Here is a 12771-nt window from a genome sequence, read left to right as displayed (position 1 = left end):
TATTAACAATGTCATGTCATCCTTAGATCTGATTACTGTGCAGTGAGCCTTCTCTTGAAATAATATTTCAACAATTTCATGTAGGCATTGCAGACTTTAGAGAAATTATTTAACTGCATTGCTGCCAAACCAAGCCATCTATTAATATAAAAGAATCATTTACTTTTATATGCCAGCCATTTAGAAAGTGTCACATTTTAGTAAGGATGGAGAGTTGTTAGTGTTTCAGTTAAGGCTCATATTTATTTTTTCAAACTCACATGAATTTTTCTTTTTTAATCTTCCTAAAAGACTTTTAAAGGTTGTCTTTAGAGAGACTGTTTGTGTTTTACTACCAGATTATTATTTTACTGAAAAACACGAAAAGAGTGATTTCTTGGTCCATGAAATGGGTTTTTCTGACATTCCTCTTGTTCTAATGACATTCTCCAGCATCTTTCTTTTTACCCTTAGTGACGTATAATTTGTATGCAAAACCTGCATATTACTAGTGTAGACAACTTTATGTCTTTGGACACACATACACACTCATGTCGCTATCACCACAATCCAGCACCTTACTTTTGCCATAGATATTTTAACTGTGTTTTGAAAAGGCAACTGTGGGGCCATTTGTCATAGTGTGTAAAACTGCCACTTGTCATCCCATATACACACTGGTACACTGGCATCCCTCATGGACACCAGTTTGTATCCCCACTGCTCCACTTCTGGTCCAGCTTCCTGCTAATATTAGTGTTTGGGCACCTTCCACTCATGTGGGAGGCCTTGTTGAAGCTCCTGGCTCCTTGCTTTGGCCTGGCCCAGTCCTGGCAATTGTGGCCATTTGCAGGATGAGCTAATGAATATAAGACCTGTCTCTTTTTGCATTCCCCTCCCCCCGTCTGTAACTCTGACTTTCAAATGAATAAATAAGTCTTTTTTAAAATTAATTAATTAATTTTTTTTTTGACAGGCAGAGTGGACAGTGAGAGAGAGAGACAGAGAGAAAGGTCTTCCTTTGCCGTTGGTTCACCCTCCAATGGCCGCCGCGACTGGCGCGCTGCGGCCAGCGCACCGCACTGATCCAATGGCAGGAGCCAGGTACTTATCCTGGTCTCCCATGGGGTGCAGGGCCCAAGCACTTGGGCCATCCTCCACTGCACTCCCTGGCCACAGCAGAGAGCTGGCCTGGAAGAGGGGCAACCGGGACAGAATCCGGAGCCCCGACCGGGACTAGAACCCGGTGTGCCAGTGCCGCAAGGCGGAAGATTAGCCTAGTGAGCTGCAGCGCCGGCCAGAATAAATAAGTCTTTAAAAAAAAAAAGGCCAATCTAATTTGCCTGCCTTTAAACATGATACTGATATTTTAGAGAGTAATTTGAGAACGATGCTTAAGGTGAGAAAAGGCAGAAGAATAAGTTAATATCAAATCAAATGGATTTTCCCAAGAACATTCAGCCAGGTTTGAATTAAAAATTTTCCTCTACAATGATCCAAGAAAAAAATCACTAGTATTTAAGAGCCAATGGAGGCCATTAAGAGGTCAAAAAAATCCAAAATGTATGCATCTAAATAATCAAAGAATGGATTGCTCTAAAGAAAAATAATCCTTCCTGAGTAAAATATGAGTATGTAATATAACCTGTAACATGGACAAAGTGGGCAGCTAAAAGCTAGGGAATCATGAGTAGCTATAGAAACTTACTTTTTCCTCGGCTGATTTACAGAAAGATGTGCTGAGCTATATGCCCAAGTAATTGAAGATGAACTGCAGAGTAATTTTAATTTTGAGAGGACTTTGAAAAGTAAGCTTATTGTTCTAAATATTTTTGGCATCTGGGATTATCCCTTTTTTTGATTACCCAAATAGATCTCTTTCTGGAATCTTTTCTCTGCCAACTCCTTCTGATAACTCCTTCAGAATCAATAATACTAGTTGTTACTTGTCAACTGTCTCTTGAGTGTACAACTACAACTTGATTGCCAATCATGTCTAGACACTTTGATTAAATTTCCTCAAACTTTTTGCCAAGTTTCCCAGCTAAAACCTGGCACAGTTTCTTTATCTAAACCCTTAAACATGCAAACACAAGGCTGACTCCAAATTCTATTGAAGACATCAGTATTTCCTAAAGGAGTTAGAATACAGGAAGAAAAAACTTATAACTGGTAGTCTTGTAATTCATTGTCACATTATAGTCTTTTTCTCCTCCTCTCCTCTCCTCCCCTCCCCTCCCCTCTCCTCTTTCTCCCCTCCCCTCCCCTCCCCTCTCCTCTTTCTCCCCTCCCCTCCCCTCCCCTCTCCTCTTTCTCCCCTCCCCTCCCCTCCCCTCTCCTCTTTCTCCCCTCCCCTCCCCTCCCCTCTCCTCTTTCTCCCCTCCCCTTCCCTCCTGGTGGGAATATGAGACAAAAGAAATGATACGTTTTCAATTTCACTTTTGAAATATCCACTTGGGCATTGAGTCATCAAATTCCTTGTTCCTTAAGAAGAATGCCAGCTTAAAGATTGGAGTGTGTTACTCTGAACACTCTTTTATACAGTACTGTCTATTCCATGTGTTTTCCTACAACTACATTCCTATGAATCCTACTCATATATATTTTTCCACTTCATATTTCTTTTATTGCTTACAAAATTACTCTTCTTGGAAATATTTCAGATATCTCAAATTAAGCGTTTTTCATTCCTTAAAACTATATTTACCATAGATCTTTGTATTTCAATATGCCTCTCAATTCAGTTACTGAAGTCTATTGGTTTCATCACTATCTTTTACCACATCCTATCCTACCCACCTCGATACATAACCACTCAATGATCAAGGCCTGGCCATCATGTTTTATTATTGTTTCTGACATCTGTGCATTTTTCTTTGTTGCAACATGGTTCTCAGTACTCGACTTTAACTGCACATGGGGAATGACTGGAGAGCATTTTTTAAAAGCTATTCACTTACTTATTTGAAAGGCAGAGAGAGAGAGAGAGAGAGAGAGAGAGAGACTTTCATCCACTGGTTTTCTCCCCAAATAGTTGCAGCAGTTGGGCTGGTGCTGGTGCTGGTGTTGATGCAAGGTAGGCCAAAGCCAGGAGCCTGGAACTCCATTCAGGTGTTCTACATGGGTGTCAGGAGTCCAGGTACTTGGAGAATCTTTCACTGCTTTCCCAGGAGCATTAGCTGGGAGTGGGGTTGGAAATGTAGCAGCAAGGACTCAAACTGGTGTCCATATGGGGTGCTGCTGTTACAGATGGTGACTTAACCAGCTACGCCACAAGGTAGGCCTGAATAGAGAGCATTGAAAGTTACTAATGTGGGATGTTTGCTATTGACCAAGATAGAATAACTTGAACTAAATTTACTATCCTGCCTGAAAGATAAACAACAGATCCAACTAACTAAATGAACCTGTGTATGATCAACATGAAGACTAAAAAAACATCAAGGCACAAATCATTTTAAATAATTGATAAAAATCTTAAGGGGCCAGCGCTGTGGAGCAGTGGTTTAAAGCCACAGCTTGCAATGCTGGCATCCAGTGTGGGTCCATTTCGAGTCTAGGCTGCTCCACTTCCAATCCATCTCCTTGCTATTGAGCCTGAGAAAGCAGTGGAAGATGGCCCAACTCCCTGGGTCCCTGTACCCATGTGGGAAACCCAGAAGAAGCTCCTGGCTCCTTGCTTCAGCCTGGCATAGCCCTGGCCATTGTGGCCATTTGAGGAGTGAACCAGCGGATGGAAGATTCTTCTCTCTCTCTCTCTCTCTCTCTCTCTCTCTCTCTCTCCTTCTCTCTCTGTGTAACTCTACCTTTCAAATAAATCAATAAATATTTTTTTTGACAGGCAGAGTGGACAGCGAGAGAGAGAGACAGAGAGAAAGGTCTTCCTTTTGCCGTTGGTTCACCCTCCAATGGCCGCTGCGGCCAGCGCACCGCGCTGATCCGCCAATGGCAGGAGCCAGGTACTTACCCTGGTCTCCCATGGGGTGCAGGGCCCAAGTACTTGGGCCATCCTCCACTGTACTCCCTGGCCACAGCAGAGAGCTTGCCTGGAAGAGGGGCAACTGGGACAGAATCCGGCGCCCTGACCGGAACTAGAACCCGGTGTGCCGGCGCCGCAAGGCAGAGGATTAGCCTAGTGAGCCGCGGTGCCGGCCAAATCAATAAATATTTTAAAAAATCTTAAAAGCCACTGAAGGAAAGAAAATACAATACATAGACAGTAATAGAGATAAGTATTGTAGCAGACTTATTAGAAATAATACAAACCAAAAAATAATGGAACAATCTATCTTGAATGGTGAAAGAAAAAAATATCCTGTCAACCTAGAATTTTATATCCATTGAAAATATCACTTGAAAGTGAAGGTGAGATAAATATTTTTTCAGATATACAAAACCTGAAATCATTCATCAAATAGAATTGGACGATGAGAGATGTCAAAGGAAGTAATTCAAGCAGAAGGAAAATATCAAATGAAAATCAGGATCTATATAAAGGGATAAAAAGCACTGAAAACAGTACCAGTATGGGAAAATACAGCTTTTTTCATTATTTTACTCTATTTCAAAGATAAATAATGATTTAAAGCAAAAATTATAACAATGCATTTGGAGTTTAAAACAGGTGAGTGGAGCGGAAGGATGAATGACTCAAACTTGAAAATTAAACAATAGAAATTACCTGATCAGAATGGCAAGGAGATAAAGTGAACGAAATGAACAAATCCTCAGGGACTCATAGAGAAGATCTAACATTCAAGTTGTCACAGTCTCAGAAGCAGAGGAGAAAGAGGGCAAAGGCTAATAAAGTATCCAAAGACATAATGGCTACAATTTTCACAAGCTTGATAGAAGAAAACAGATTCAAAAAACTGAGAGATTTTTCTCACATAGGAAAATGTTAAGGAAATCCACACCAAGACACACCATGACCAAACACCTGAAAAGTAAAGACAAAGAAAAATCTTGAGGGCAACTAGATGAACACATTACCTATAGAGTCACACAATTAAATGGCAGCACATTTCTTACCAGAAACCATAGAGGACAAAAAGAAGTGGCACTTCATATTCCATGTGCTGAAAGAAAAGAATTGTCAACCTGAAATCTCTGAACAAATTCACTGAACAAACATTCATTAAACCAATCTTCAGGAATAGAGGTGAAAGTGATGGCCAAGATAAAAACAACTAGGAGAATTTGTCATCAGTAGAATAACCCTAAAAGAATGGCTAAAGAATAATTTGTTTAAAAGAAAATGATAAAAGAGGGAACCTTGAACATAAGTGAAAAAAAAATGTAAAAATATAGGTGAATATAATAGTTTTCTTTTCCTTTTGGGTTTTCTAGATTATGTTTGATGATTGAAGTAAACATTGTAATACAGTCTGGTGTGAGTATTAAAGTAAGTGGAAAAAGCATGGAAGACAATGATATAAATAGAAGAGGTAAATGAATGTTAATGGTAGGGGAGTGTCTCTATACTTCACTCAAATTCATAAACTGTTGACACCACTTCTGCTGAAGCTACTATAACATTCTGCTGAAGCTACTATAACAAAACACCACCAAATACCTGGTTTAAACAACAGAAGCATTTCCTCTCTGTTTTGTGTGCTAGAAGTCTGTGCCACCATGGCCAGTCTCCGGGGAAGCCCCTCTTCCTGTCTTGAGGATGGCTGCCTTCTCTCCATGTTACCACATGACCTCTTCTTTGTGTGGGAAAGGGGTGGGGGAGCAGAAGGAGGAAATAAAGAGTACTCTGGTACCTCTTCTTTACAAGACACTAATTCTGTTGGATCAGGGTCTCACTTTTATGACCTCAGTTAATCTTCATTACTTCATTATAGGCCATATATCTTAGTAAAGTTATGTTAGGGCTTCAGCATATGAATTTTATGAGCATTAAATTCATAACACTAGTACATTACTATATATTATATATACACACATACATATATATGTACTTCAAAAAGTTCATGGAAAATGTGAATCAACTTTTAATTCTTTTTTCCGTGAACTCTTTGGGGGTAAGCTAATGGTGAGTGTGTGTGTGTGTATGGGTATATGTGTGTGTGTGTATTTATGTGCATATAGACAGAGACAAAGAAATAAAAGATATCTAAAACAGCTACTACTTAATACTACAACTTAATACTTTATCCCTTTTAGTATTTTTTTGTTCTACTTAATACTATTGGTTGAACTCTGTAATTAACACACAATTATTCTTAGGTGTTTAAATTCAACTAAACCAAGGTTGCATCATGAAAAATTGATTACAATCAATTTATAATATATTTTGTAATCAGAACATTTGATTGTTCCAGTCTTGTTCTTTGATTATTCAAGTTTCTTGGTTCTATATGAATTTTAGGGTTATTTTCTGTTTCGTTAAAAATATTTGAATTTGGAAGGAATTCCATTGAATCTGTATTTTAACAATACCAAATTTTCTAACCCAAGAACATAGGTTATCTTTTTAATTATTTTGTCTTAATTTCATTCTTCAATGTTTTGTAGTCTTCAATGTATAAATGTTTTGTTTTCTTATTGTCTTTGTAAGTATTTTGTTGTTTTAAATTTAATCAAAATGCAAAAAAATAAAAGTTACTAAAAACTTTCAAAAAGAGATATACTCAAAAGCCCTATAAATGAAATGAAATTCTAAAGAATGTTCAAGTAATCCAGAGGAAGGCAGCAAAAGAAAAGAGGAAGAAAATTTAAAAAATAAATAAATAAATAAATAAAAATGGTAGATGTGTCCTAGCATGTGAAAAATTATATTAATTACAAATTAGCTGGAGACAAAAGTTGAAAAACAACTTTTTGGGGGTAGTTATTTGTCCTAGAAGTTAAAATGTCCACATCCCATATCAGAGCGTCTAAGTTCAATTCCTGGCTCTTGGTCCTGATTCAAGTTTCCTGGTAATATACCTCCTAGGAAACCTCAGATCATGGCTCCAGTACTGAGTTCCTGACACCCAGGTCAGAGACCTGTACTGAGTTCCAGGCTCTGGCTTCAGCCTCACTCAGCACTGGCTGTTGTGGATTTTTGTGGCGTAAACCAGCAGATGGAAGATATTTCCTCTCTCTCTCTCTCTCTCTCCTCCCTCCCTCCCTCCTCCCATTTATTTTATCTTATTTTATTTTGTATTTTATATCAGGATAGTTTGAAATTTATAAAAAATGATCAATTCTTATTTATCCATGTCTCCATCAAAATGTCATTTCTTCTGGAACTTCTTTGATCAGTGCAGTTTCATCAAATGCTACTCAGTACATAGGACAGTGTGTCACATACAGTAGATACTCAACAAAAATGTGATATCATCAACTTTTCCTTTGGCAAAAATCTAATGGCACATGGCACATGCTTATTCATTCATTCAGGAGATTTTCATTGAGTACCCACTGTGTGCTAAGCTCTGTTCTGGGCAATGAATATATTTTGATCAACAAGTGTAACAGGATACTGCTCCCAGGAAGCTTATATTACAAAGAAGAGAAACATTCAATGAGTTCATAAAGGGAGGAAAGAAGGAATTTATAAGAAGGAGGGGGATAGAAGCCATTTGCTTCTTACTCCATTCGCTAAAGGTCTCTATGCCTTTTCTGTGAGGAATTCGATTCTATCTGATATCAATTCTTCCATTTCTCCATATCCAAATAAAGCTTTTCCAGGGTCAGCCTCATATAGTGAATGACCACTTAGGTAGTTCAACTTTAAAATACCCCAGAAAGTTTTTCTTAATGATATTTTGAAATACTTGTTCTCCCATATGTTACTTGGTACTAAAATATCTTTCAAATGTGAAAAATATCTTTCATTCCACACTTAGAAATGAGACTTCAAACACAATATTTTGGTGCCATAATTATGGGTGAATGAAGAAGAACTAGGAAGGCTGTTGAACCAGGTGGTTCACTTCAAGGTTCCCACATGCCAAACAATGAATTAAGATAAATTTCACAAGGCACACAGCAGAAGGTAGAAGAATAATCATCATCATCACTTCTTGGCCTTTTGGCTGAGATCAACTGTAAAAAAAAAAAGCATCAGTGGGAAAAGAAAATTCTCAGGCTGGGGTCAGCTCTCAGAGGTGATCATCATCCCCTAATTTTTTCCAGTATCCATTGGAACATATTTTTCTGGGCCTGGTTTGAGTTTGATTCCAATGAAGAGAATGAAGTTTTACTCTTGAGTTGCTCTTGCTGTGGAGCAACTGTGAGATATGTAATTAAGTGATGTAAAGAGGCTGTTTGGAGACAGAAATCTGCATTTAGGATGCTAGTCACCCCAATACTGGGACTGCAGAGCATGTGAGATGTTGAGTTCTCCATGTGTGACTAAGGTGGAGGTAGAAGTCAGACAAAAATCCCACCAATGCCATCGGAATCTTAGCTGGGCACTGTCCTGCTGGGAAATGATGGCTTCTCCCAGATTCCAGCTAGCTTATTTTCCAAGGAATCTGGTGTGGTGGTCACCTGTGTCATGGTCAAGTGATCCTGTTTCTTGCATTATGATTACTTTTCTTCCCCCTCTCTCCCACTCTCCTACTCCTTTCCTTGGCAGGGGATGGGAAGAGAGAGGGTTGAGGTGAAAGTGGGCAATTAGAATTAGATTTTTTTTTAACTTTTATTTAATGAATATAAATTTCCAAAGTACAGCTTATGGATTACAATGGCTTCCCCCCCATACCGTCCCTCCCACCCACAACCCTCCCCTTTTCCACTCCCTCTCCCCTTCCATTCACATCAAGATTCATTTTCGATTATCTTAATATACAGAAGATCAGCTTAGTATACCTTAAGTAAGGATTTCAACAGTTTGCTCCCACACAGAAACATAAAGTGAAAAATAATAGATGATTTTTTAAAAATGATGATGAAATCAGATCAGACCTATTGTCATGTTTAATCCCAGTGAGAGTCAAGTTGGGAATTGATAATTTCTTTTTTTTTTTTTTTTTTTTTTTACAGAGGATCAGTTTAGTATGCATTAAGTAAAGATTTCAACAGTTTGCACCCCCATAGAAACACAAAGTGAAATATATTGTTTGAGTACTCGTTATAGCATTAAATCTCAATGCACAGCACATTAAGGACAGAGATCCTACATGAGGAGTAAGTGCACAGTGACTCCTGTTGTTGACTTTACCAATTGACACTCCTGTCTATGGCATCAGTAATCTCCCTATGCACCAGTCATGAGTTTCCAAGGCTATGGAAGCCCCTTGAGTTCTCCGACTCTTATCTTGTTCAGACAAGGTCATAGTCAAAGTGGAGGTTCTCTCCTCCCTTCAGAGAAAGGTACCTCCTTCTTTGAAGACCTGTTCTTTCCACTGGGATCTCACTCACAGAGATCTTTTGCCAGAGTGTCTTGGCTTTCCATGCCTGAAATACTCTCATGGGCTTTTCAGCCAGATCCGAATGCCTTTAGGGCTGATTCTGAGGCCAGAGTGCTATTTAGGACATCTGCCATTCTATGAGTCTGCTGAGTATCTCACTTCCCATGTTGGATCACTCTCCCCTTTATTTATTCTATCGGTTAGTGTTAGCAGGTACTAGACTTGTTTATGTGCTCCCTTTGACTCTTAGTCCTTTCATTATGATCAGTTGTGAACTGAAATTGATCACTTGGACTAGTGAGATGGCATTTGTACATGCCACCTTGATGGGATTGAATTGGAATCCCCTGGTATGTTTCTAACTCTACCATTTGGGGCAAGTCAGCTTGAGCATGTCCCAAATTATACATCTCTTCCCTCTCTTATTCCCACTCTTATGTTTAACAGGGATCACATTTCAGTTAATTTTCAACACTTAAGAATAACTGTGTATTAATTACAGAATTAAACCAGTCATATTAAGTAAAACAGACAAAAAAGCTACTAAGAGGGATAATGTATTAAGTTGTTCATTAACAGTCAGGGCTATGCTGATCAAGTCACCGTTTTCCATAGTGTCCATTTCACTTCAACAACAACGTTTCTTTTCATTATTTTAATCTATATTAATACATTTTTCAATCCAACAATATCTCATGACCATTGCTAGGTTATATTTGAGAATCCTAGCACATTGGAAACCATGACTTTGGAAATTTACCTTGAAGTATTTCTATTTTACAGTCACATAAACTAATTCTCAAATTCCCCACTGAAACCTAAATCAATATAGACATTATACATCTATTAGTTACTAGAAAATGGCTGAAGGTTTTTAATTAAAAACTTTGATCAAACAAGGAAAGACAATACTAATTAATTATAAAATACTATAGCGAATAAGCATTGTCTCAGAAACATCAAAAGTTGAATATATGTGAGATACATCTCAATTTCAAAGAAAGAAAAAATTCTGAAGTAATTGAATTGAATTGAATAATTCTTATTCCATGTGCTTAGCATTCTATATTTTAGCTCATTAAATTCTCTTGTTTTACAGATAAGAAACTTTCACATGACTATTATCTTCAGCTTCCAATTGTCCTATAGGTGAGTTTCGGCATTTTTATTTACCAGTAACCTTTCTTGGTTTAACCAATGCTGGTTTTCCTTTCAGAGATGACTTCTTTAAGCCACTTGAGGAGATCCTTTGACTAGCCTATGGTACTTCATAAGGATTTTAAACATTATTTACAGGGTGATTGAAAAAGGTGTCTTGGTGACCAGCTGCTTTGAGCATGAACACATGTCTGTGATCATCTGCTGTTCAGAAAGCTTCACCATTCTTGGAGTGCTTGGGTTCATATTTCCTGCTTATAAATGTATTTGTTCAAGGAAGAGCTACTGGAAATGAGACTTGATCTGTCTCTTTACTATAATAGTCAGCTTTAGCGATAAAATAACTTTCATTTTCTTAACCCTGAAGATTTTTTGTCTATGCAAAAAGAGTGAATACTATCTCAATTATCTCTGCGTGTTTTATTCTTTGCAGTCTTAAAGGACAATAATTAATGATTCAAGGACAAAAATCTCATCACTCTTCCTGATAAATGGTGCTCAAATCTGTAAATGCAGATTTAACAATGCAGTTCTGAAAGACAGCTTCATTTAGACAGAAAATACCAATCAATATGGAATCAGGCCACAGAGACCTAGATGCATTCTAAACTAAAAGCATACACATATTAGCCTCTCTGATAAGACGGATTGCAGATCTGTCTTTACTAATGCCAAGTAATGTTCCTTATTTTCATTCAAAGAAATATAATCAAAGTGTTTCCCTCTTTAGGGCCTGCGCCAGGCACATGCTATGCAGGTACAGTCAAAACTGGATGTCACTGCAGCTAAACAAATTTCCTGCCTGTTAGTCATGGGTTCCCATCTCTTTCTTCTGATATTTACCCTTTCTACCATTGTCTTGAAGTGACTTTCACCTTTCTTCTTTCAGAGAAAAAAACCTAGTTTATCAATTATTAAGTAGAAAACAATACCACTAGCCATTGTTTGCCTTCCTGTGAGAAGCCATTCACCGCTCCGAAGAGATGGCTATACCTCATTTGCCTTGGACCATGCATCAGGAGCCTTTAGAAGTTGGTTAGCCATTATTCTGAGAAAATAGATCACATACAACAAACAGTCTGGGAAAGTGAGGACAGAAGGGTTCAAGGTGAATTACAATTTCATAAAGCCAATTGCACACTGCCTAGATAATGACAGAGTCCTTCCTCCTTCCCCTTTGTCTACAAGTTAGCTCATGTTTTAAAATTAGTATCTACTTAGGTCTAATTAAAGAATAACTACTACTGATAGCCTGAAACTTTGAAGAGAAGTACTGGTAGGAACCCTCCTATTTAGATAAATAAGCTACTAGAATATGTCAAAACACACAAATATCCATAGTGGATCATCAGCTGCTATTATAATAAGGAAAAACACCTTGAATTTCTGTAGGTAATCAATTCATGGTTGTTCATATAATCATCTGGCAAGGATTTATTGAGTGTCAATGTGTCCAATATAGTTGAAACTTCAAGGATAAATTTCTACTACTATAAGATAGCATGTCAACAAGCTACATGGAAAGCCAGAATTTAATTTCAAGGAGGTTTCAAGAGGAATTCCAATCCAAAAACTGCTACAAATTTTTGCAAGTTATAATTTCTGTGTAAGAAATCTATTTACTAATTTTATTTTTTAATTTACATTTTAAAATCATTATTTTTTATTAACAGTAATTACCCATGTTATGGATAGCAATGGAACATTTTGATACCTGCATGCATTGTGTACCAATCAAATTAGATTAATCAACGTTTCTCCCTCTTTGTCATTTGTATTCTTTTTTTGATAACTTGTCTATTCAGCTCCTTTGCCCATATCTTAACAGTTGGTTGATTTTTGTTGTTGAGTTATTTTATATATTTTAAGATATAAATTTATTTTTATAAAAATTTCAAGATCATGCATTTGAAGGACCTTCATAAAGATGCAGGTGGTAGCCTAGTGATTAAGATGCCCATATCCCACATCAGAATACCTGGGTTAAATACCTGGCTCTGGCTCTAGACTGCAATATTCTGGTTATTAGTCCTTTGTTAGATAAGTAGCTTGCAAATATTGTCTCCCATTCTCTGTGCTGTCTTTTCCCTCTGTTGATTGTTACCTTTGCTGTGTGGAAGCTTCTGAGTTTTATTTGTCTAGTTTTCCTTTGTTATCTGTGCTTTCATATAATTTTCCTTTGTTATCTCTGCTGTGAAGGTCTTATCTCAAAAATCATTACCTACAGCAATGTCTTCTATGTTATATTCTAGCAATTGTATGCTTTGGGATCTTACATTTAGAC

This window comes from Oryctolagus cuniculus, chromosome X (genome assembly GCF_964237555.1).
Source record: "Oryctolagus cuniculus chromosome X, mOryCun1.1, whole genome shotgun sequence".
In the NCBI taxonomy this organism is placed as follows: domain Eukaryota; kingdom Metazoa; phylum Chordata; class Mammalia; order Lagomorpha; family Leporidae; genus Oryctolagus; species Oryctolagus cuniculus.
This window is presented reverse-complemented; position numbering follows the sequence as displayed.